Source organism: Lepidochelys olivacea (genome assembly GCF_965140295.1).
Source record: "Lepidochelys olivacea isolate rLepOli2 genome assembly, chromosome: 13".
Classification (NCBI taxonomy): Eukaryota; Metazoa; Chordata; order Testudines; family Cheloniidae; genus Lepidochelys; species Lepidochelys olivacea.
The window spans coordinates 36,086,968-36,114,371 of record NC_140423.1 but is presented as its reverse complement, the minus strand read 5'-3'; the positions used below and the strand labels follow the sequence as shown (position 1 = coordinate 36,114,371).

General features: G+C 42.1%; 2 pseudogenes across 2 annotated transcripts; both read left to right on the top strand.

Moving 5' to 3' along the window:
* Nucleotides 1-2,803: 2,803 nt before the first annotated feature.
* Nucleotides 2,804-4,846, top strand: LOC311529482 (olfactory receptor 6C4-like; annotated as a pseudogene). The gene is made up of 3 exons: nt 2,804-2,880; nt 2,969-3,026; nt 3,994-4,846. The product of its transcript is annotated as an olfactory receptor 6C4-like (transcript).
* Nucleotides 4,847-16,247: 11,401 nt separating this feature from the next.
* LOC311529481 (olfactory receptor 6C4-like) lies at nt 16,248-18,290 on the top strand (annotated as a pseudogene). The gene is made up of 3 exons: nt 16,248-16,324; nt 16,413-16,470; nt 17,438-18,290. The product of its transcript is annotated as an olfactory receptor 6C4-like (transcript).
* The last annotated feature ends 9,114 nt before the right edge of the window (nt 18,291-27,404 follow it).

Sequence of the window (27,404 nt, the reverse complement as noted above, 5' to 3'; positions counted from 1 at the left end):
ACAAGGCCCAGTCAGGCATCTGGAAAGGACTGACTGGGTCTACCTCAACTCGTACCCGATAGGGGTGGGGGGGGGGGATTGTTAAAACTGTCCACACACACACAGTGCGGGGGCGGGGGGCAGGGTGGGGACGGACTGCTGAGAAGCTCCTCAGCTGTGATTGGGCGCACGGGTCAGGTCCCATGGTCTCTCACCCACCACATTTCAGTTTCAAAGTTCACATCTTTTTTATTTATTTATTTATTTACCTCTCTTCATTTCTTTTCCTTTGAGATTCAGAATAGGTGTCTAGTTTTCCTCTGAGGGCGACATGTGTTGCGTTGTCGGTTGCTGCTCCATGGGGGGTGGAACGACCACGGAGGGAAGTAGCAGCAGTTTCGTCACATGGAAGGAACACGGGTGTTTATTCCGTCTGGGATCATAAATGAGCTAGTCCCTTTCCCTTCCCTCTCATCTGAAGTGCCCATCGCGGGCCAATGGTACTTGCTACCCTTCTCGTATGGGGGATGAACAATGCATCCAAAGAGACATTAACATTGTGTGGGAATGGATGCAGGACAAAATGATACAATTAAGGCAGTAAAACCAGGCATTATGGGTAGGGTCTCCTTCCATATATAGATTCTGAGTTAGGTAGGTTAAAGGAATCAGGATAGAAAATAGTCTTGTTGGACCATATCCTGATGCAAGAATCCAGAGTCCAAAGGTTGATGTCTGCAATTCAAGCTGCCCCCTTCATCCCCCGACTGGTGCCTCATCTTAGAGGTGGAAAACTTCCTCTGTCATTTTCTAAAGTTTAATGTCTGTTAATGTCTGTTCATCAGATTTGGAGATGGAAACCGATGTGATTACTTTTGAGGTCATTTTGGGAGTGATTTTAAAAAGGTATCGGGAGCCTAGTTGGATTTTTCAACAGCATTCTCTAGTTTTTCTTTAGTTTTTGGTGCCTTAGGGTGTTTCTGAAAATCCCCCTATGCACGTTAATACCTTTAAAAATGGCTATTTTTTGTTAACTGAAATCAGAACTTTGCTATGTGTGTATATATGTCAGTTTAACTTTTTAAATAAAAATAATTGATATAAAATAAAAATTAATGTATAATAATGTGTATACATAATATGATAAAATAAACCAAAATAAAATATCACCACTTTTACATGGCCTTCACTCAGTGTTTTGAATACATTATATCCTTGCTCAACATTTGTTTCATTTCAAATTACTTTTTTTCAAAAATGAAAATTTCACTAAAATTGTTTTTTTTTAAATTTTTCCCCCAAATTTATTTAACAAAAAGTATTTTTCAGTGTGTTTAAGTTTGGGGTTTTCTTTCATTCTTTCACTGAATACCAAAAAATGAAAACATTTTGGTTATCCAGTTTTCCAAAATTCCATATTTTCATGGACAACTTTGATGTTTCCCTTTCAACATTTTTCATCCAGTGCTTGCTACAGTAAAATGTCTGTCATATATGATTGCTGAGAAAATGAATTAATTGTTGATTTTAATAAATCATTTTGAGGGAAAAAGGAATGTTTTATGGCTCCAACTCAGGATAGACTTTAAGGATGTGCTTAACTTTAAATATGTGCTTTAAGTCCTTTCTAAGCAAATTCAGTGACTATTTAAATCAAGAGGAGTTTTGCTAAGATTTCACCCATTAACTCCAACAGGACTTCAGAACATGATTAAAGTCAAGTCCATAGTAACTTGTGTCTTGAATGTAATCATGATTTTTTTTTTAAATCAGGATCGATGTACTTTATGCTAATTATCTTATTTTCTTCTCCTAACCGGATAATGCTAAAGACACTGAATAGACAATGATAACTTCTCTGAGTAATTTTTAAACCAGCCTAGCAAAGATTTTATATTGTTTAGGTTGGTTTAAAAACTTTAAAGCAATTATTTTTTTCTCTATTGAATTCTATAGGCTTCTAGAGTTTTGTTTTTTAAGAGAAACTTTACTAGTTTTATCTCTAGGCTTTTAGTTTAAATGTTCAGGGGCTTTTTATTTATCTTATTAGTGATTGCTCGTTACGGAATCATTTATAATTATTAAGATGCAGAGGAAATTTCATTATAAGCCGTAAAATGGGATTCTCAAATGGGGCCCTAAAGAATTTAGGCTCGCTACTGCTACAGAAATTAAATGGGAATTAGGGGTAAAATTTTCAAAAGCACCCCTAAGCAGCTTAACATTCTAAATCCCATTTTCAAAAGTCACCTAGGCACTCAGACACACATTTTAAGGGTATGTAGGGTGCCTAGTGTGGTTTTCAAAAGCACCTATATCCCTAACATCTATTGATTTAAAATACCTTTATAATACCTCAATACCTTTAAAACTCTGGCCCTTCGCCTAAGTCTTATTGACAGTCAATAGTACTAAGGTTCCTAAGTCCATTGGGCTATTTAAAAATTTGAGTGTAAAGTAGATGCAAAAATATTACCATTGCTGCTGGAGAATAGAAACATCCAGTCTGGAATTTCCCCCCACAACTTTTAAATCCCTTTGCAAAGGAAGGAGAGAGCAAGGCTCATATACCTATATAGAATTCAGTGCTTTCCGTCTGGATGTTTTGACTGGAAGGTCTGTCAAAATATTATTTTAGACTGATACAATTTCAGTCTTGAAAGCAAATTAGATGCCATTGATATTATTTTTACTAATATGCATTTGTGCTGGGCTAATAAAATGTTGTGCATATTGAAACTGAGAGAGAGAGAGAGAGAGAGAGAGAGAGAGAGAGAGATCAGCTGCTTTAAGAAATTTTTGTAAACACAAGATGATCTGGACAATGAATAAAATAAACAACAATATTTTTCCCACCAGTGCAACCAAACATATCTTTGTGTTTCATGGTGTTCACATCAGGTATCCCCATCAGAGCTAATTCTGTGGCTGAATTTTAGAAAGAACAGAACATTTGTATGATCTGTTATAATATTTTCTGCAATTCCAGCTGTGCCTCTGATAGCGATGTATCCTGTGGAAACCCTGCATTTGAAGAACACTTCCTTGTCAGGTTAAAAAGTGAAACATCAGCGAACCAGATTAGACTGTATTTTATTTTATTTTACTTGGGCTGTGCTGGGATATTAATTCCTGGCATCAGAAGTGTAATCTCATTTTAGCAGCCCCTTTGTTCTCTAATATATCAGGACTCCCATTGGATGGGTTTAATCCTCCATCCCCATGGAAATTTTTTCATTTTTCATTGAAAAAGCCAAAACCTGAAAATTGTTTCTTTGGTGGAGAGTGGATGTTCTGGGATTTTCAGCAACTGAATGCAAACCTATTTGTCAATGTACTAAATATTTTCAGCCAAAGGCTGCTCAAAACTGAAACATGTTCATATTTAAAAAAAAAAAAAACGTTTGGGGTTTACAGATTTCAGACGAAATTTGGTGAAAATCATATACTTTCCATGAAGACTTTCAGTTACTCCAAACCCCAGTATTCCATTACAAAATCTTAATCAGTCCTAATCCAAAGGGAAATGAAGCTGTTTTCTGATTTTTTGAAGTGTAGTGGAGTTTCCAGAAACACACAGTTTTTCTTTGCTCTGTTAGTGAAGAAGATAGGTACTCACACCTTAAATAACATATCACAGTAGTCCTGATACCAAGCAACCTGGACAATTTCCTGGAGGCTTGATCAAGTAACAGAAAATTATAGAATTGTAGGGCTGGAAGGAAGCTCAAGAAGTTTTCAAGTCCAGGCCACCTGGAAACCAAGGAAACCTGGACCATCCCTGAGAGCTATTTGTCTAACCTTTTCTTAACCATCTCTAATGATGGGGATTCTATGAAGAGAGGGCATAGATTTTTGAACATTTCTGCAATTAAACTGATGACATTTCAGTTCACTGCGATATTCAACTTATATTGCAGAGTTTGTTAGTTTTCATCTAGTTCGACAATGAATTGACTTAAAAGTTGAGTTTATCTTTAAAATATATTAACAAGTTTGCTTCATTTCCCCTAGATACATCCCAGGGCAAATGCTAACTGTAGAAATCAAACGTCCATTGAGGAATTTGTCCTCCTGGGATTTGGGAATCTCCCGGAACTTCAGATTCTTCTCTGCTTCCTGTTTCTAGTGATCTCCATAGTGACCATGGCTGGAAAATATCCTCATTGTTGTGCTAGATGTGGCTGATCAGCACCTTCACACCCCTATGTACTTCCTCCTGGGGAACTTGTCCTGCTTGGAGATCTGCTACACCTCCAGCATCCTGCCCTGGGTGCTGGCCAGTCTCCTCACGGGGGACAGAACCATTTCTGTTAGTGGCTGCATGACACAATTTTATTGTTTTGGTATCCTAGCAGCCACAGAATACTATCTGCTAGCAGTGATGTCTTACGATTGGTATCTAGTGATCTGCAATCCACTCTGTTATGCCACTCTGATGAACGGCAGTGTTTGTTTCCAGCTCGCGGCTTGTTCCTGGACAAGTGGCTTTCTGAGCAGTACCATAGTAATCATTTTAATGACTAAAATAAAGTTTTGTGGCTCCAATGAAATTGACTATTTCTTTTGTGATTCCTCACCCATCATAAAACTATCCTCTACTGTTCCCCAGTTTCTAGAACTCACCATTTTCATGGTCTCCTGCGTCAGGTGACTAGTCCCATTTCTATTCACATTGGCATCCTACGTTTGCATCATCAACACCATCCTGAGAATTCCTTCCACCACCGGGAGGCAAAAGGCATTTTCTACCTGCTCCTCTCACATTGTCACTGTCACAACATTTTATGGGACTCTGATTATTGGCTGCATGGTTCCAATTGCCCACCATTCAAAGGACTTATACAAGGTATTTTCTGTCTTCTAAACAGTCCTGACCCACATGGTCAACCCCCTCATCTACAGTCTGAGGAACAAAGAGGTCAAAGAGGCCCCGAGAAGGGCTGTCAGTAAGTTTCTGGCTTTTGCAAGACTTCAGACTGTAAAATTAACAGATCTCTATCAGTCACCTACAGCAGGAGATTCTGGAAGACTGGCACCTCTCCCCAATCAGCTAATTTTGATCTTTGCAGTTGTAAAATAAGATTGAGATTTTTAAAAGGGACTTTAGGGGTTAGGAGCACTGTATTCCATGCTTTGATTTTCCAGAAACTTTTGGAGGGTTACTTAGGGTGATATCTCAAAGGAGTTGAAGGGAGTTAAACACCTACATTGGAGTTAATCACCAAAGGGATTTAATCACCTAAATTGGAAGTTGAGTCACCTAATTCCTTCACATTTCTTTGGAAATCCTGCCCTAAAACTTTGGCAGACATGGATTTCACTGAATTTTAGGACTGATACTTGCTGCTGCTGCCTTTAGGGAGCAGTATTCGTATGGTATGCTTTGGCTGATATTTTTCTTTTCCAGGTGATGGAGGATAATTTGGGGAGAGGGGAGAAGGAAGGGGGAAACAATGATTGCATGAGTGAGAAAAATAAATCTGAATTCAAATGCAATGTTAACTGTTGTAGATGCCTGTGGAATTACATCATGCTTCCCTTTGCAAATCTAATAATAAAACAGGGCAACTGCATAAAAGTTTGGGTCAATATTTTTTTGGTCTTTGAGTCATATTTTAAGGTCAGAAGGGACTCTGATCTAGTCTTCATGACACAGGCCAAAGAACGTGACCAGCCATCTATGTTTCCCACTCCCTCCTATCTGGACTTTTCAGAGTCTCTGATTACCCTAGATTTACTGAGCTGGTCAGTGGAGATGCACTGATTCACAGAAACTCTGGACTCTTTCTTTTAAGGCATATTTCAACATTGTGGGCCTGATTCAACACTGGCTTACTTAGTCTCTATATATGCTACTTTTCATTTGAATCAAAGCCTTCTGGTAGGGGAAATTCTTTCCAGCAGTTTATAGATAGACCCATTGTGACTGAGATTTCCAAAGAAACTAGGAAGACTTTCTAAAGAACCGGTAAATAACAGGCCACTAAATTTCACCCAGTTACCCCTGTGTTGAGGCCAATAACTTACAGATTTATAAATTACCAATTTATAAATTTATAAAAATTTACCGATGAAGTGGGTATTCACCCACGAAAGCTTATGCTCCAATACATCTGTTAGTCTATAAGGTGTCACAGGACTCTTTGCTGCTTTTACAGATCCAGACTAACACAGCCCACCCCTCTGATACTTATAAATGTATAGATTCCGGGGCTAGAAAGGACGGTTGTGATCATCTACTCTGACTTTTTGTCAGTCACTTGCTGGTTTTAACTGGAGTAAATGGTGGATTCTGTGTAACTTGAAATCTTTAAATCATGATTTGAAGACTTTAGTAACTTAGCCAGAGGTTATGGGCCTCTTACAGGAGTGGGCTGCTGAGCTTCTCTGGTCTGTGATGTGCAGGAGGTCAGACTAGATGATCATGATGATCTCTTCTGGCCTTAAAGTCTGTGAGTCTAAGACTCTACTTGGCTCTCTCACACATTCACTGTGTGTCTTGGAGATGCTGTTGAATCTCCCCTTGCCTCAGTTTCCCTTGTGCATAATGATGCACTTGGATGCTGGGAGAATAAATCCATGAATGTGTGTGACACTCCCTGATGCCACATTGATGGGCATATTAGAGCCTAGATAACGAAAAATGTGAAGTCACTAAGATGTGTGTGTGTAGACATTTGTGTCTCCATAGCAGTCTGGGACCTGAGGCTAGGCTTTTCACGAGTGTCTACATGATTTAAGAGCACAGGTCCACTTGAAAGTCAGCGGCATCTCGGAAAATCCCAACCATGAACTGTACACTGAGTACATGAACAGGTGTCACACCCTCCCTTTCTCTGGCCACCCTGAAGACATGGGTGAGGGACTCCACTCTGTTTTTTTAAAGAGTCTCCTAAACAGCGATTGGGTGGGAAAATCTGCAATAGGTTTCTTGTAAGCATCTCTTCTTGGACTGTGGCACCATAATTGGAGGTGACCAGTGACCTCATCACCTGCATGTAGTAAGGAAGGCCATTTCCTTGGAGGATAGAAATTTGCCTCCATTCACTCTGGTGTTTGTACCGTCGACAGTGCTAGCATGTTATTGAGTTTTCCTTCTCATTAATCAATGTAAGCATCAAGGGAGATGTCGCCTTCCCACAGAAAGGATAAAAGCGAAATCTTGAGAGGGTCTCTCTTGTAGGAACTGGGCACAAGGCAAATAGCACCATATAGAACACTCGGAGTAGATCTCTTTCCTGGCACTGTTAAAGAACGTGAAGCAGATGATGGTAGAAGATAAACTGCAGAACCAGTATCCTGGTCTCTGAATCACTGGGAAAAGGGGCAGTATCTGAAAATCCACCTCACTTAGAACAGATTTAAAGGTAAAACATTTCCACCATTTCTGTTTCAATTAAATCATGGGATTTTGAAGTGGCAAACATGAGCTTCTCTGCACCATACTCCGGCCACCTCACCGGGGTGGTGGGGAAGAATGGTCTTTAACAGGCTAGGAATATTCTATGTGCTGTGTCAAAACTATGTCTTATCATGCTTCTTCTTCTCCGGAATCACTGGGAATGTTGATGAATGTGAATAATTGACTGATCTGAATAATTCCATAGACCAGATTAAAATGAGGAGTAATTCCATTATTATATGAAATAGAATTAAAAGAAGATACACATGTCAAGAAGGTCTGAAAAAACACAGAAGGGTTCAAAGATAGATAGATAGATAGATAGATAGATAGATAGATAGATAGATAGATGTGTATGGGGACAGGTCTTTCTTTCTTTCTTTCTTTCTTTCTTTCTTTCTTTCTTTCTTTCTTTCTGTGACTCTGCTACATTTTGAGCATTCATCTTTCATACAATTAATGCACATTTCTTTATACAAAACTTGATACTGTAAGAGACATTCTTTTTGAAAAGACAAACGTTTCAGTAGAGCACTCTGCTTCAGTCATCCGTACATGAACACTGGGGCTCAAATTCTGCAAGGAGCTTAATATCTTTTGAGTGCTTCTGGGTCTCTTCCACACACCACTGATGCCAATGACATTAATTCTCCAGTGATTAGGATCATCTCTTGTCAATTATGCCTCTGAAAAGTAGGTAAACAATGTTGCCGCTGCTGTGACTGAAGAGCTTTGATTAGGTAGTATTCTCTGCAGATCTGTAGCTGGGTACACAAAACATGAAAGTCTGTGGAGGGTTGGGAGTCCCAGTGTCCTGCCATGTTTAATGTCCTGCCTATTCATCCATCTTTGCATGGTGAAGGCAACATTAACATATCTATTTCTATATTGATACTGACATCAATATAGACATCGATACATATATATAAAATGCTAACAGAAAATGTCTGGCCAAAATTTTCAAAGCTCATAAGACCTGATTTCCCTCCCCCACCCAAATAAAAAGAAATGAATGAATTAAAACGAACGGGAAATGAGCACCCAAAAGCACTAGGCAACTTTGCCAATCTCAGCCTAAATAGTGTCACATGGGCCTCCCTTGCCACACACGGTAACACCCTATACACATATAAATATTTACCACCAAGGTTTGACCAAAAAACTGAATTAAAGAATAAATTCTCACAGAGTCTTCCTGACTCTTTTTCCTGGTACTTTTTTCATAGTAAGTCTCAGGGCAGATCGGCACAAGGCGGAAAAGCTGATCCAAGCGACGCAATTTGAGTTACATTAGTAGCATAACTCAAGTCAACATAGCTTAGATCTACTTACCACAGGATCCACACTGCCCTGGGTTGATGGGAGAAACTGTCCCATCAGCTCCTCTTAGGCTATGTCTACACTACTGCGGTAAGTCGACCTACGCTACGCAACTCCAGCTACTGACTGAAAATCTCCAGTCGACTTACCTTACTCTTCTCATCGGGGGTAGAGTACAGGGATCGACTGGAGAGCAATCTGCACTTGATTTGGCGGGTCTTTACTAGACTCGCTAAATCGACCACCAGTGGATCAGTCTCAGAGCTTCAGTCCCTGACGTAGTGTAGACCTGCCCTTACTCATTCCGGTGGAGTACCGGAGTTGATTTCAGAGCGATCGGCAGTTGATTTAGTGGGTCTTCAGTAGACCCGCTAAATTGACCCCCGGTGAATCGATCGCCACAGCGTCAATCCCGGCTGTAGTGGAGGCCATCATCATCACCACTAGCATCTCTCTTTCTCTTGGAAAAGAGAAAGGTTTTATTGTTTGTTTCCTTCCTTCTTTTGTGGAGAATTTCAGGTGAAAATGTAAAGTTTTCAGCAGTTTTTAGCTAAAAATGTTTGGTTCTTTGTTGCCAAAACCAAAATATATGGGATTTTTTCTGGACTTCTCTGAACAGTCATTTTTTCTGCTAAAAAAAAAACAAAAACCTTCCAGGCTCTAGATGCTGATTGAATAGATAGCAAATGTTGCAATTGTAATTCATAATTATTGTTAGGGGACTTATTCCTTCACTCACTTACTTCTCTGGTCCTTCTCGCATGAACAGAGAGCAACAATACCCAAAGTCCAAAGGTGCAAACAATTCGATGTTTATTGGGGTGAACTTCCAGCAAGCATGAATCCAGTTTCCTTCCTTAGTGTCCCCCTTCCCAACTCTGACACCACAGAGCCTTACACCTGTGTCCCTGTTCCCATTCCTACCCTTAGCCAAACATGATTCCAACTTCCTTACCCCCATTCCCTGTTCCCATTTCCCCCTTTAGCAAAACATGATTCCAACTTCCTTACCCCCATTCCCTGTTCCCATTTCCCCCTTTAGCAAAACATGATTCCAATTTCCTTACCCCCATTCCCTGTTCCCATCTCCCCCACCCACACACCCACTCCCTCACTTCCTGATTGACTGCAGACTATATAGTAAAACTTGAGTTCGGCTTTGCTATACCTTAACCAATCATTTTCCTGAAATTTAACTAACCAATCCTAACATATTGTAACATGATTATGTAACCAATTATATCCCACCACCTTAATTAGTTTACACCCAGCAAAATTAATTATACAGCAGACAGGAACAATCACAGAACCAGACAGAGATTATGCAGGCAAACAATAGCAAAGTGGGAACTATAATGACAAAACAATACAGAAGTGAGGATTTCACATCCCAGCTAGTGAGAAGTGAGTTCTTGCCAGACAGGATGCTATCAAACTAAGTTTCCTTTTACATTTTCTAGGCACTTCCCTTTCTCTGGAGGCGATGGGCACTATTAGGACAGGATTGTATTCCTAACAGCCGAATAGCACCTTCTTTCAGTGTGACTAGTTTGGAATGTGAGGCTGTGACCGTTCGCTTCCCAGCTTACGGCTGCCTCTGCTGCTTAGCCAAAGGCCTTGGCCTAAGAACAGGGCCTCAGACTGTCACAGTAAGAGAAGGACCCTGCACCGGCAGACAGTGATTTTGATTCTTTCTTGTATACCTGTATAACTAGCCAAGTGATAAGAATACACCTAAATTCTTTGAGTACAGGCCTTTACCGACAGGCCTGAATATCTATATCCTAACAATTATATGCTTAAATTTGCTCTCTATATTAATACCCTAACATATTTAATTTAAATAGCAAACTTACTGTTTTGGTCTCTGGAATTTTTCCCAGCTTTTGATGAAATTTGGTCCTCCAGTGCTAGGTATTATTTGTCATTAATCTAATCTAATCTAATCTAATCTATCTACCACTGTATTACCTTAGATCCTTTACCCTAGACAGCTACACCCTATTGTTTGTGTTGGGTAGAACTGTCTGAGAGGGGCTGGGAAGGGAGATGGGGAGGAGGTACTAGTTACCAGAAAAAGTTACCAGAAGCCTGATGTTCACTAGCATTCAGGCCCACCCATTTGGTGGTCCAGGTAAAGGATGCTCTCTGATCCTCTAAACCTCCAGCCCCCAAGAACACCACAACCCCTAATCGATCCCTCTAAACCCTAACCACAAGGTCACTGCCTCATGCACCCCTGAATCCAGAACCTATGTAATCACATTGATTCAGATATTAATGGAAATTAAAGCAGATTAAAAATTTCCATTTGGAACATTTTTATTACAGAAAATAATGTTGATTGAAATCAGAACTTGCCATGTGTATATGTCAATTTCATTGTATTAAATAAAAAGAATTGATATAAAATAAAAAAACATAGAATAATGTGTATGCATAAAAAATAAGCCAAAAGAACATGAAACAAAAACTACTTAAATCAAAATTAAAAATAAAATAATACAAACAAAAATAACGTAAAAGTAGAGAATTTGTAATTTTTTTTTAAAAAAAGTAACCATAGAAGTTTAAAAGTGTAATTTAAAAATAAAAATGGAAACGAAATGTGCTGGTATGAGTCAATGAGACCTGTGCTCCCAGTTACACTTTAGGAGCTTCTGGGCCCCCTCCCCATTCATTTCGCTCTACCCCTCAGGAACGGGGCTAGACAGCAGTCTGACTCCGGCCATGGGGGCCACCCCAGCCCTGGGAGTGAGGGGCGGCGCCGCCCCGGCTTCCGAACCCCACAGGCAAAGCCCGGCGGGAACCTCAGACACTAAAACACCATCATCACACTCGGATGGGTATCGGAGGTTCTCTGATACAGATGCTACATTTCTTTAAAGTACTCATTAAAAATCAACTGTAACACATTACTGTATTTACTTGTAAGTTCTCGGGCAGTTCATAAGAGTCGCAAACAGTAGAGGGACATTGTAATTAACCTAAAACCAAGCACTGCAGACACTGAAAAGCTGAGCTAAGATTACATTGAAAAGAAAGCCACGTTTGTTCCAGTAAGAAATGTCCAGTTAGGCAACCGACCAGCGTTAAATCTAAACGAAACGATCCTTAAATCTAATCAGGATTGACTCAAAACAACAATTACGTATGTTTTCTTACTGAAATGAAAAACAGTTTAATACAATCTGGAAAAAAAGAAATATTTTGGGTGGATTTTTAGCGATTTTGAGTAGGTGCACAGACGATAGTTAAGGTTTATAAATAAGGTTTTTGAAAGGCGTAGTTTTTAAAATGTCGAAATAAAACTTGAAGGGCTCTGTGTAAGCTGGAAGTTTGTCTCTCTCACCAAGGGCAGTGGGACCAGTAACAGATATGCCCGGACCCGCCTTGTCTCTCTGAAACAAACCTGAGGCCGTGTCCGCACTGACGAGTTGACAGCAGCGTAGCGGAGCCCGCCGCTGAGCGGAGCGCTCCCGTAGCCAGGTTTTGCGGACGGAAGTGCGAGCATAGCGTCGGTGTCAGAGGCCCTCCGGTAACCAGCCCCGTGTGGCGATGGTGTTTCAGTCTCTGTGGTCACCAATCAGATGAAACGGAACGTTAAAGGCAGGTGTTTCTGTCCCCTTCCTGCTGCGAGCGCAACGGGGCCCGGCTCTGGAAGTCTCCATGAGCTGCGATCCGCGCGGCGTCCCCGGAGGCAGTTCCAGGAGGGCGGGGCGATTCCCCGCCCAGCCCGGCCAGGGGCCGCGTTGCCCTTTTCACTTGGCTCATTCCGAAGGCTTGGCCCGGAGCCGTGACACAAGGTTGTGTGAGCTGGGTACACGCTGGGAAAAGCCCTGAGTGGGGGGACTCAGGCAGGTGCAGAGAGGGGAGCGGAGCCCGGAGGCCCTCCAGCCTGGCTCGCTCCCTCCCTCCCCTCTCCACCTATTACCTTGTGTACCCCGCTGCGGCTGGGCTGAATCTCGCCCCAGGGGGCCCAGCCGAGGGACACCCCGTCTCTCTCTCGCTCTCCCGGGGGTCTCTCCCGGAGTCAGGGTCACCGTCCACTGACGGAAGAGGTGCCTGGAGGTTGCGGGGAGTCTCGCTTGCTCAAGCGGAGATGACCCCCGTCCAAGGCAGAGTGGCGCCTGCCGACACGCCCCGCTCCGGCGGGGTCTGTACACCAGCTACCTCGTCCCTGGAGCGCAGGGTCTCGCCTCTGCCCACACGGAGGGGAGCCCTCATTGCTCAGTGTATAACAGGGGGGTCGCATATAGCCTCCTGTACAACAAGAGCAAGAGCCTTGTGTCCAGCAAGTATAAATGGGACTGGTTCCCCCCGAGCTTTGTCTGTGGGTCCAGAAGCCACGGGTGGGCGCCGCCCCTCACTCCCAGACTGGGGTGGCCGCATGGCCGGAGTGAGACTGCTGTCCAGCCCCGTCCGCATGGGGCACAGAGAGAGGGGGGTTTGCTGAAGAAGCCCTTGCCCCTGTGATGATTGGGGTTGACCAGATGGCCTGATTTTATAGGGACAGGCCCGATTTTTGTGTCTTTTTCTTATATAGAGGCTCTTATTACCACCCACCCCTCCCGATTTTTCACACTTGCTATCTGGTCACCCTTATAGCGATCATACATCCCCCATATAGGAGGAGCAGCTGAGACATGCCCATATGATAACAGCAGGGGGTCCTGAGAAAGTCTGGCCTCTGGAAAATTCCTTCCTGAACCTAAACCTGGTGATCAGTCTCACCCTCAGCAGGTGAACAAGGCCCAGTCAGGCATCTGGAAAGGACTGACTGGGTCTACCTCAACTCGTACCCGATAGGGGTGGGGGGGGGGGGATTGTTAAAACTGTCCACACACACACAGTGCGGGGGCGGGGGGCAGGGTGGGGACGGACTGCTGAGAAGCTCCTCAGCTGTGATTGGGCGCACGGGTCAGGTCCCATGGTCTCTCACCCACCACATTTCAGTTTCAAAGTTCACATCTTTTTTATTTATTTATTTATTTACCTCTCTTCATTTCTTTTCCTTTGAGATTCAGAATAGGTGTCTAGTTTTCCTCTGAGGGCGACATGTGTTGCGTTGTCGGTTGCTGCTCCATGGGGGGTGGAACGACCACGGAGGGAAGTAGCAGCAGTTTCGTCACATGGAAGGAACACGGGTGTTTATTCCGTCTGGGATCATAAATGAGCTAGTCCCTTTCCCTTCCCTCTCATCTGAAGTGCCCATCGCGGGCCAATGGTACTTGCTACCCTTCTCGTATGGGGGATGAACAATGCATCCAAAGAGACATTAACATTGTGTGGGAATGGATGCAGGACAAAATGATACAATTAAGGCAGTAAAACCAGGCATTATGGGTAGGGTCTCCTTCCATATATAGATTCTGAGTTAGGTAGGTTAAAGGAATCAGGATAGAAAATAGTCTTGTTGGACCATATCCTGATGCAAGAATCCAGAGTCCAAAGGTTGATGTCTGCAATTCAAGCTGCCCCCTTCATCCCCCGACTGGTGCCTCATCTTAGAGGTGGAAAACTTCCTCTGTCATTTTCTAAAGTTTAATGTCTGTTAATGTCTGTTCATCAGATTTGGAGATGGAAACCGATGTGATTACTTTTGAGGTCATTTTGGGAGTGATTTTAAAAAGGTATCGGGAGCCTAGTTGGATTTTTCAACAGCATTCTCTAGTTTTTCTTTAGTTTTTGGTGCCTTAGGGTGTTTCTGAAAATCCCCCTATGCACGTTAATACCTTTAAAAATGGCTATTTTTTGTTAACTGAAATCAGAACTTTGCTATGTGTGTATATATGTCAGTTTAACTTTTTAAATAAAAATAATTGATATAAAATAAAAATTAATGTATAATAATGTGTATACATAATATGATAAAATAAACCAAAATAAAATATCACCACTTTTACATGGCCTTCACTCAGTGTTTTGAATACATTATATCCTTGCTCAACATTTGTTTCATTTCAAATTACTTTTTTTCAAAAATGAAAATTTCACTAAAATTGTTTTTTTTTAAATTTTTCCCCCAAATTTATTTAACAAAAAGTATTTTTCAGTGTGTTTAAGTTTGGGGTTTTCTTTCATTCTTTCACTGAATACCAAAAAATGAAAACATTTTGGTTATCCAGTTTTCCAAAATTCCATATTTTCATGGACAACTTTGATGTTTCCCTTTCAACATTTTTCATCCAGTGCTTGCTACAGTAAAATGTCTGTCATATATGATTGCTGAGAAAATGAATTAATTGTTGATTTTAATAAATCATTTTGAGGGAAAAAGGAATGTTTTATGGCTCCAACTCAGGATAGACTTTAAGGATGTGCTTAACTTTAAATATGTGCTTTAAGTCCTTTCTAAGCAAATTCAGTGACTATTTAAATCAAGAGGAGTTTTGCTAAGATTTCACCCATTAACTCCAACAGGACTTCAGAACATGATTAAAGTCAAGTCCATAGTAACTTGTGTCTTGAATGTAATCATGATTTTTTTTTTAAATCAGGATCGATGTACTTTATGCTAATTATCTTATTTTCTTCTCCTAACCGGATAATGCTAAAGACACTGAATAGACAATGATAACTTCTCTGAGTAATTTTTAAACCAGCCTAGCAAAGATTTTATATTGTTTAGGTTGGTTTAAAAACTTTAAAGCAATTATTTTTTTCTCTATTGAATTCTATAGGCTTCTAGAGTTTTGTTTTTTAAGAGAAACTTTACTAGTTTTATCTCTAGGCTTTTAGTTTAAATGTTCAGGGGCTTTTTATTTATCTTATTAGTGATTGCTCGTTACGGAATCATTTATAATTATTAAGATGCAGAGGAAATTTCATTATAAGCCGTAAAATGGGATTCTCAAATGGGGCCCTAAAGAATTTAGGCTCGCTACTGCTACAGAAATTAAATGGGAATTAGGGGTAAAATTTTCAAAAGCACCCCTAAGCAGCTTAACATTCTAAATCCCATTTTCAAAAGTCACCTAGGCACTCAGACACACATTTTAAGGGTATGTAGGGTGCCTAGTGTGGTTTTCAAAAGCACCTATATCCCTAACATCTATTGATTTAAAATACCTTTATAATACCTCAATACCTTTAAAACTCTGGCCCTTCGCCTAAGTCTTATTGACAGTCAATAGTACTAAGGTTCCTAAGTCCATTGGGCTATTTAAAAATTTGAGTGTAAAGTAGATGCAAAAATATTACCATTGCTGCTGGAGAATAGAAACATCCAGTCTGGAATTTCCCCCCACAACTTTTAAATCCCTTTGCAAAGGAAGGAGAGAGCAAGGCTCATATACCTATATAGAATTCAGTGCTTTCCGTCTGGATGTTTTGACTGGAAGGTCTGTCAAAATATTATTTTAGACTGATACAATTTCAGTCTTGAAAGCAAATTAGATGCCATTGATATTATTTTTACTAATATGCATTTGTGCTGGGCTAATAAAATGTTGTGCATATTGAAACTGAGAGAGAGAGAGAGAGAGAGAGAGAGAGATCAGCTGCTTTAAGAAATTTTTGTAAACACAAGATGATCTGGACAATGAATAAAATAAACAACAATATTTTTCCCACCAGTGCAACCAAACATATCTTTGTGTTTCATGGTGTTCACATCAGGTATCCCCATCAGAGCTAATTCTGTGGCTGAATTTTAGAAAGAACAGAACATTTGTATGATCTGTTATAATATTTTCTGCAATTCCAGCTGTGCCTCTGATAGCGATGTATCCTGTGGAAACCCTGCATTTGAAGAACACTTCCTTGTCAGGTTAAAAAGTGAAACATCAGCGAACCAGATTAGACTGTATTTTATTTTATTTTACTTGGGCTGTGCTGGGATATTAATTCCTGGCATCAGAAGTGTAATCTCATTTTAGCAGCCCCTTTGTTCTCTAATATATCAGGACTCCCATTGGATGGGTTTAATCCTCCATCCCCATGGAAATTTTTTCATTTTTCATTGAAAAAGCCAAAACCTGAAAATTGTTTCTTTGGTGGAGAGTGGATGTTCTGGGATTTTCAGCAACTGAATGCAAACCTATTTGTCAATGTACTAAATATTTTCAGCCAAAGGCTGCTCAAAACTGAAACATGTTCATATTTAAAAAAAAAAAAAACGTTTGGGGTTTACAGATTTCAGACGAAATTTGGTGAAAATCATATACTTTCCATGAAGACTTTCAGTTACTCCAAACCCCAGTATTCCATTACAAAATCTTAATCAGTCCTAATCCAAAGGGAAATGAAGCTGTTTTCTGATTTTTTGAAGTGTAGTGGAGTTTCCAGAAACACACAGTTTTTCTTTGCTCTGTTAGTGAAGAAGATAGGTACTCACACCTTAAATAACATATCACAGTAGTCCTGATACCAAGCAACCTGGACAATTTCCTGGAGGCTTGATCAAGTAACAGAAAATTATAGAATTGTAGGGCTGGAAGGAAGCTCAAGAAGTTTTCAAGTCCAGGCCACCTGGAAACCAAGGAAACCTGGACCATCCCTGAGAGCTATTTGTCTAACCTTTTCTTAACCATCTCTAATGATGGGGATTCTATGAAGAGAGGGCATAGATTTTTGAACATTTCTGCAATTAAACTGATGACATTTCAGTTCACTGCGATATTCAACTTATATTGCAGAGTTTGTTAGTTTTCATCTAGTTCGACAATGAATTGACTTAAAAGTTGAGTTTATCTTTAAAATATATTAACAAGTTTGCTTCATTTCCCCTAGATACATCCCAGGGCAAATGCTAACTGTAGAAATCAAACGTCCATTGAGGAATTTGTCCTCCTGGGATTTGGGAATCTCCCGGAACTTCAGATTCTTCTCTGCTTCCTGTTTCTAGTGATCTCCATAGTGACCATGGCTGGAAAATATCCTCATTGTTGTGCTAGATGTGGCTGATCAGCACCTTCACACCCCTATGTACTTCCTCCTGGGGAACTTGTCCTGCTTGGAGATCTGCTACACCTCCAGCATCCTGCCCTGGGTGCTGGCCAGTCTCCTCACGGGGGACAGAACCATTTCTGTTAGTGGCTGCATGACACAATTTTATTGTTTTGGTATCCTAGCAGCCACAGAATACTATCTGCTAGCAGTGATGTCTTACGATTGGTATCTAGTGATCTGCAATCCACTCTGTTATGCCACTCTGATGAACGGCAGTGTTTGTTTCCAGCTCGCGGCTTGTTCCTGGACAAGTGGCTTTCTGAGCAGTACCATAGTAATCATTTTAATGACTAAAATAAAGTTTTGTGGCTCCAATGAAATTGACTATTTCTTTTGTGATTCCTCACCCATCATAAAACTATCCTCTACTGTTCCCCAGTTTCTAGAACTCACCATTTTCATGGTCTCCTGCGTCAGGTGACTAGTCCCATTTCTATTCACATTGGCATCCTACGTTTGCATCATCAACACCATCCTGAGAATTCCTTCCACCACCGGGAGGCAAAAGGCATTTTCTACCTGCTCCTCTCACATTGTCACTGTCACAACATTTTATGGGACTCTGATTATTGGCTGCATGGTTCCAATTGCCCACCATTCAAAGGACTTATACAAGGTATTTTCTGTCTTCTAAACAGTCCTGACCCACATGGTCAACCCCCTCATCTACAGTCTGAGGAACAAAGAGGTCAAAGAGGCCCCGAGAAGGGCTGTCAGTAAGTTTCTGGCTTTTGCAAGACTTCAGACTGTAAAATTAACAGATCTCTATCAGTCACCTACAGCAGGAGATTCTGGAAGACTGGCACCTCTCCCCAATCAGCTAATTTTGATCTTTGCAGTTGTAAAATAAGATTGAGATTTTTAAAAGGGACTTTAGGGGTTAGGAGCACTGTATTCCATGCTTTGATTTTCCAGAAACTTTTGGAGGGTTACTTAGGGTGATATCTCAAAGGAGTTGAAGGGAGTTAAACACCTACATTGGAGTTAATCACCAAAGGGATTTAATCACCTAAATTGGAAGTTGAGTCACCTAATTCCTTCACATTTCTTTGGAAATCCTGCCCTAAAACTTTGGCAGACATGGATTTCACTGAATTTTAGGACTGATACTTGCTGCTGCTGCCTTTAGGGAGCAGTATTCGTATGGTATGCTTTGGCTGATATTTTTCTTTTCCAGGTGATGGAGGATAATTTGGGGAGAGGGGAGAAGGAAGGGGGAAACAATGATTGCATGAGTGAGAAAAATAAATCTGAATTCAAATGCAATGTTAACTGTTGTAGATGCCTGTGGAATTACATCATGCTTCCCTTTGCAAATCTAATAATGAAACAGGGCAACTGCATAAAAGTTTGGGTCAATATTTTTTTGGTCTTTGAGTCATATTTTAAGGTCAGAAGGGACTCTGATCTAGTCTTCATGACACAGGCCAAAGAACGTGACCAGCCATCTATGTTTCCCACTCCCTCCTATCTGGACTTTTCAGAGTCTCTGATTACCCTAGATTTACTGAGCTGGTCAGTGGAGATGCACTGATTCACAGAAACTCTGGACTCTTTCTTTTAAGGCATATTTCAACATTGTGGGCCTGATTCAACACTGGCTTACTTAGTCTCTATATATGCTACTTTTCATTTGAATCAAAGCCTTCTGGTAGGGGAAATTCTTTCCAGCAGTTTATAGATAGACCCATTGTGACTGAGATTTCCAAAGAAACTAGGAAGACTTTCTAAAGAACCGGTAAATAACAGGCCACTAAATTTCACCCAGTTACCCCTGTGTTGAGGCCAATAACTTACAGATTTATAAATTACCAATTTATAAATTTATAAAAATTTACCGATGAAGTGGGTATTCACCCACGAAAGCTTATGCTCCAATACATCTGTTAGTCTATAAGGTGTCACAGGACTCTTTGCTGCTTTTACAGATCCAGACTAACACAGCCCACCCCTCTGATACTTATAAATGTATAGATTCCGGGGCTAGAAAGGACGGTTGTGATCATCTACTCTGACTTTTTGTCAGTCACTTGCTGGTTTTAACTGGAGTAAATGGTGGATTCTGTGTAACTTGAAATCTTTAAATCATGATTTGAAGACTTTAGTAACTTAGCCAGAGGTTATGGGCCTCTTACAGGAGTGGGCTGCTGAGCTTCTCTGGTCTGTGATGTGCAGGAGGTCAGACTAGATGATCATGATGATCTCTTCTGGCCTTAAAGTCTGTGAGTCTAAGACTCTACTTGGCTCTCTCACACATTCACTGTGTGTCTTGGAGATGCTGTTGAATCTCCCCTTGCCTCAGTTTCCCTTGTGCATAATGATGCACTTGGATGCTGGGAGAATAAATCCATGAATGTGTGTGACACTCCCTGATGCCACATTGATGGGCATATTAGAGCCTAGATAACGAAAAATGTGAAGTCACTAAGATGTGTGTGTGTAGACATTTGTGTCTCCATAGCAGTCTGGGACCTGAGGCTAGGCTTTTCACGAGTGTCTACATGATTTAAGAGCACAGGTCCACTTGAAAGTCAGCGGCATCTCGGAAAATCCCAACCATGAACTGTACACTGAGTACATGAACAGGTGTCACACCCTCCCTTTCTCTGGCCACCCTGAAGACATGGGTGAGGGACTCCACTCTGTTTTTTTAAAGAGTCTCCTAAACAGCGATTGGGTGGGAAAATCTGCAATAGGTTTCTTGTAAGCATCTCTTCTTGGACTGTGGCACCATAATTGGAGGTGACCAGTGACCTCATCACCTGCATGTAGTAAGGAAGGCCATTTCCTTGGAGGATAGAAATTTGCCTCCATTCACTCTGGTGTTTGTACCGTCGACAGTGCTAGCATGTTATTGAGTTTTCCTTCTCATTAATCAATGTAAGCATCAAGGGAGATGTCGCCTTCCCACAGAAAGGATAAAAGCGAAATCTTGAGAGGGTCTCTCTTGTAGGAACTGGGCACAAGGCAAATAGCACCATATAGAACACTCGGAGTAGATCTCTTTCCTGGCACTGTTAAAGAACGTGAAGCAGATGATGGTAGAAGATAAACTGCAGAACCAGTATCCTGGTCTCTGAATCACTGGGAAAAGGGGCAGTATCTGAAAATCCGCCTCACTTAGAACAGATTTAAAGGTAAAACATTTCCACCATTTCTGTTTCAATTAAATCATGGGATTTTGAAGTGGCAAACATGAGCTTCTCTGCACCATACTCCGGCCACCTCACCGGGGTGGTGGGGAAGAATGGTCTTTAACAGGCTAGGAATATTCTATGTGCTGTGTCAAAACTATGTCTTATCATGCTTCTTCTTCTCCGGAATCACTGGGAATGTTGATGAATGTGAATAATTGACTGATCTGAATAATTCCATAGACCAGATTAAAATGAGGAGTAATTCCATTATTATATGAAATAGAATTAAAAGAAGATACACATGTCAAGAAGGTCTGAAAAAACACAGAAGGGTTCAAAGATAGATAGATAGATAGATAGATAGATAGATAGATAGATAGATAGATAGATAGATAGATAGATAGATAGATAGATAGATAGATGTGTATGGGGACAGGTCTTTCTTTCTTTCTTTCTTTCTTTCTTTCTTTCTTTCTTTCTGTGACTCTGCTACATTTTGAGCATTCATCTTTCATACAATTAATGCACATTTCTTTATACAAAACTTGATACTGTAAGAGACATTCTTTTTGAAAAGACAAACGTTTCAGTAGAGCACTCTGCTTCAGTCATCCGTACATGAACACTGGGGCTCAAATTCTGCAAGGAGCTTAATATCTTTTGAGTGCTTCTGGGTCTCTTCCACACACCACTGATGCCAATGACATTAATTCTCCAGTGATTAGGATCATCTCTTGTCAATTATGCCTCTGAAAAGTAGGTAAACAATGTTGCCGCTGCTGTGACTGAAGAGCTTTGATTAGGTAGTATTCTCTGCAGATCTGTAGCTGGGTACACAAAACATGAAAGTCTGTGGAGGGTTGGGAGTCCCAGTGTCCTGCCATGTAAAATGTCCTGCCTATTCATCCATCTTTGCATGGTGAAGGCAACATTAACATATCTATTTCTATATTGATACTGACATCAATATAGACATCGATACATATATATAAAATGCTAACAGAAAATGTCTGGCCAAAATTTTCAAAGCTCATAAGACCTGATTTCCCTCCCCCACCCAAATAAAAAGAAATGAATGAATTAAAACGAACGGGAAATGAGCACCCAAAAGCACTAGGCAACTTTGCCAATCTCAGCCTAAATAGTGTCACATGGGCCTCCCTTGCCACACACGGTAACACCCTATACACATATAAATATTTACCACCAAGGTTTGACCAAAAAACTGAACTAAAGAATAAATTCTCACAGAGTCTTCCTGACTCTTTTTCCTGGTACTTTTTTCATAGTAAGTCTCAGGGCAGATCGGCACAAGGCGGAAAAGCTGATCCAAGCGACGCAATTTGAGTTACATTAGTAGCATAACTCAAGTCAACATAGCTTAGATCTACTTACCACAGGATCCACACTGCCCTGGGTTGATGGGAGAAACTGTCCCATCAGCTCCTCTTAGGCTATGTCTACACTACTGCGGTAAGTCGACCTACGCTACGCAACTCCAGCTACTGACTGAAAATCTCCAGTCGACTTACCTTACTCTTCTCATCGGGGGTAGAGTACAGGGATCGACTGGAGAGCAATCTGCACTTGATTTGGCGGGTCTTTACTAGACTCGCTAAATCGACCACCAGTGGATCAGTCTCAGAGCTTCAGTCCCTGACGTAGTGTAGACCTGCCCTTACTCATTCCGGTGGAGTACCGGAGTTGATTTCAGAGCGATCGGCAGTTGATTTAGTGGGTCTTCAGTAGACCCGCTAAATTGACCCCCGGTGAATCGATCGCCACAGCGTCAATCCCGGCTGTAGTGGAGGCCATCATCATCACCACTAGCATCTCTCTTTCTCTTGGAAAAGAGAAAGGTTTTATTGTTTGTTTCCTTCCTTCTTTTGTGGAGAATTTCAGCTGAAAATGTAAAGTTTTCAGCAGTTTTTAGCTAAAAATGTTTGGTTCTTTGTTGCCAAAACCAAAATATATGGGATTTTTTCTGGACTTCTCTGAACAGTCATTTTTTCTGCTAAAAAAAAAACAAAAACCTTCCAGGCTCTAGATGCTGATTGAATAGATAGCAAATGTTGCAATTGTAATTCATAATTATTGTTAGGGGACTTATTCCTTCACTCACTTACTTCTCTGGTCCTTCTCGCATGAACAGAGAGCAACAATACCCAAAGTCCAAAGGTGCAAACAATTCGATGTTTATTGGGGTGAACTTCCAGCAAGCATGAATCCAGTTTCCTTCCTTAGTGTCCCCCTTCCCAACTCTGACACCACAGAGCCTTACACCTGTGTCCCTGTTCCCATTCCTACCCTTAGCCAAACATGATTCCAACTTCCTTACCCCCATTCCCTGTTCCCATTTCCCCCTTTAGCAAAACATGATTCCAACTTCCTTACCCCCATTCCCTGTTCCCATTTCCCCCTTTAGCAAAACATGATTCCAATTTCCTTACCCCCATTCCCTGTTCCCATCTCCCCCACCCACACACCCACTCCCTCACTTCCTGATTGACTGCAGACTATATAGTAAAACTTGAGTTCGGCTTTGCTATACCTTAACCAATCATTTTCCTGAAATTTAACTAACCAATCCTAACATATTGTAACATGATTATGTAACCAATTATATCCCACCACCTTAATTAGTTTACACCCAGCAAAATTAATTATACAGCAGACAGGAACAATCACAGAACCAGACAGAGATTATGCAGGCAAACAATAGCAAAGTGGGAACTATAATGACAAAACAATACAGAAGTGAGGATTTCACATCCCAGCTAGTGAGAAGTGAGTTCTTGCCAGACAGGATGCTATCAAACTAAGTTTCCTTTTACATTTTCTAGGCACTTCCCTTTCTCTGGAGGCGATGGGCACTATTAGGACAGGATTGTATTCCTAACAGCCGAATAGCACCTTCTTTCAGTGTGACTAGTTTGGAATGTGAGGCTGTGACCGTTCGCTTCCCAGCTTACGGCTGCCTCTGCTGCTTAGCCAAAGGCCTTGGCCTAAGAACAGGGCCTCAGACTGTCACAGTAAGAGAAGGACCCTGCACCGGCAGACAGTGATTTTGATTCTTTCTTGTATACCTGTATAACTAGCCAAGTGATAAGAATACACCTAAATTCTTTGAGTACAGGCCTTTACCGACAGGCCTGAATATCTATATCCTAACAATTATATGCTTAAATTTGCTCTCTATATTAATACCCTAACATATTTAATTTAAATAGCAAACTTACTGTTTTGGTCTCTGGAATTTTTCCCAGCTTTTGATGAAATTTGGTCCTCCAGTGCTAGGTATTATTTGTCATTAATCTAATCTAATCTAATCTAATCTATCTACCACTGTATTACCTTAGATCCTTTACCCTAGACAGCTACACCCTATTGTTTGTGTTGGGTAGAACTGTCTGAGAGGGGCTGGGAAGGGAGATGGGGAGGAGGTACTAGTTACCAGAAAAAGTTACCAGAAGCCTGATGTTCACTAGCATTCAGGCCCACCCATTTGGTGGTCCAGGTAAAGGATGCTCTCTGATCCTCTAAACCTCCAGCCCCCAAGAACACCACAACCCCTAATCGATCCCTCTAAACCCTAACCACAAGGTCACTGCCTCATGCACCCCTGAATCCAGAACCTATGTAATCACATTGATTCAGATATTAATGGAAATTAAAGCAGATTAAAAATTTCCATTTGGAACATTTTTATTACAGAAAATAATGTTGATTGAAATCAGAACTTGCCATGTGTATATGTCAATTTCATTGTATTAAATAAAAAGAATTGATATAAAATAAAAAACATAGAATAATGTGTATGCATATATTACAAAATAAGCCAAAAGAACATGAAACAAAAACTACTTAAATCAAAATTAAAAATAAAATAATACAAACAAAAATAACGTAAAAGTAGAGAATTTGTAATTTTTTTTTAAAAAAAGTAACCATAGAAGTTTAAAAGTGTAATTTAAAAATAAAAATGGAAACGAAATGTGCTGGTATGAGTCAATGAGACCTGTGCTCCCAGTTACACTTTAGGAGCTTCTGGGCCCCCTCCCCATTCATTTCGCTCTACCCCTCAGGAACGGGGCTAGACAGCAGTCTGACTCCGGCCATGGGGGCCACCCCAGCCCTGGGAGTGAGGGGCGGCGCCGCCCCGGCTTCCGAACCCCACAGGCAAAGCCCGGCGGGAACCTCAGACACTAAAACACCATCATCACACTCGGATGGGTATCGGAGGTTCTCTGATACAGATGCTACATTTCTTTAAAGTACTCATTAAAAATCAACTGTAACACATTACTGTATTTACTTGTAAGTTCTCGGGCAGTTCATAAGAGTCGCAAACAGTAGAGGGACATTGTAATTAACCTAAAACCAAGCACTGCAGACACTGAAAAGCTGAGCTAAGATTACATTGAAAAGAAAGCCACGTTTGTTCCAGTAAGAAATGTCCAGTTAGGCAACCGACCAGCGTTAAATCTAAACGAAACGATCCTTAAATCTAATCAGGATTGACTCAAAACAACAATTACGTATGTTTTCTTACTGAAATGAAAAACAGTTTAATACAATCTGGAAAAAAAGAAATATTTTGGGTGGATTTTTAGCGATTTTGAGTAGGTGCACAGACGATAGTTAAGGTTTATAAATAAGGTTTTTGAAAGGCGTAGTTTTTAAAATGTCGAAATAAAACTTGAAGGGCTCTGTGTAAGCTGGAAGTTTGTCTCTCTCACCAAGGGCAGTGGGACCAGTAACAGATATGCCCGGACCCGCCTTGTCTCTCTGAAACAAACCTGAGGCCGTGTCCGCACTGACGAGTTGACAGCAGCGTAGCGGAGCCCGCCGCTGAGCGGAGCGCTCCCGTAGCCAGGTTTTGCGGACGGAAGTGCGAGCATAGCGTCGGTGTCAGAGGCCCTCCGGTAACCAGCCCCGTGTGGCGATGGTGTTTCAGTCTCTGTGGTCACCAATCAGATGAAACGGAACGTTAAAGGCAGGTGTTTCTGTCCCCTTCCTGCTGCGAGCGCAACGGGGCCCGGCTCTGGAAGTCTCCATGAGCTGCGATCCGCGCGGCGTCCCCGGAGGCAGTTCCAGGAGGGCGGGGCGATTCCCCGCCCAGCCCGGCCAGGGGCCGCGTTGCCCTTTTCACTTGGCTCATTCCGAAGGCTTGGCCCGGAGCCGTGACACAAGGTTGTGTGAGCTGGGTACACGCTGGGAAAAGCCCTGAGTGGGGGGACTCAGGCAGGTGCAGAGAGGGGAGCGGAGCCCGGAGGCCCTCCAGCCTGGCTCGCTCCCTCCCTCCCCTCTCCACCTATTACCTTGTGTACCCCGCTGCGGCTGGGCTGAATCTCGCCCCAGGGGGCCCAGCCGAGGGACACCCCGTCTCTCTCTCGCTCTCCCGGGGGTCTCTCCCGGAGTCAGGGTCACCGTCCACTGACGGAAGAGGTGCCTGGAGGTTGCGGGGAGTCTCGCTTGCTCAAGCGGAGATGACCCCCGTCCAAGGCAGAGTGGCGCCTGCCGACACGCCCCGCTCCGGCGGGGTCTGTACACCAGCTACCTCGTCCCTGGAGCGCAGGGTCTCGCCTCTGCCCACACGGAGGGGAGCCCTCATTGCTCAGTGTATAACAGGGGGGTCGCATATAGCCTCCTGTACAACAAGAGCAAGAGCCTTGTGTCCAGCAAGTATAAATGGGACTGGTTCCCCCCGAGCTTTGTCTGTGGGTCCAGAAGCCACGGGTGGGCGCCGCCCCTCACTCCCAGACTGGGGTGGCCGCATGGCCGGAGTGAGACTGCTGTCCAGCCCCGTCCGCATGGGGCACAGAGAGAGGGGGGTTTGCTGAAGAAGCCCTTGCCCCTGTGATGATTGGGGTTGACCAGATGGCCTGATTTTATAGGGACAGGCCCGATTTTTGTGTCTTTTTCTTATATAGAGGCTCTTATTACCACCCACCCCTCCCGATTTTTCACACTTGCTATCTGGTCACCCTTATAGCGATCATACATCCCCCATATAGGAGGAGCAGCTGAGACATGCCCATATGATAACAGCAGGGGGTCCTGAGAAAGTCTGGCCTCTGGAAAATTCCTTCCTGAACCTAAACCTGGTGATCAGTCTCACCCTCAGCAGGTGAACAAGGCCCAGTCAGGCATCTGGAAAGGACTGACTGGGTCTACCTCAACTCGTACCCGATAGGGGTGGGGGGGGGGGATTGTTAAAACTGTCCACACACACACAGTGCGGGGGCGGGGGGCAGGGTGGGGACGGACTGCTGAGAAGCTCCTCAGCTGTGATTGGGCGCACGGGTCAGGTCCCATGGTCTCTCACCCACCACATTTCAGTTTCAAAGTTCACATCTTTTTTATTTATTTATTTATTTACCTCTCTTCATTTCTTTTCCTTTGAGATTCAGAATAGGTGTCTAGTTTTCCTCTGAGGGCGACATGTGTTGCGTTGTCGGTTGCTGCTCCATGGGGGGTGGAACGACCACGGAGGGAAGTAGCAGCAGTTTCGTCACATGGAAGGAACACGGGTGTTTATTCCGTCTGGGATCATAAATGAGCTAGTCCCTTTCCCTTCCCTCTCATCTGAAGTGCCCATCGCGGGCCAA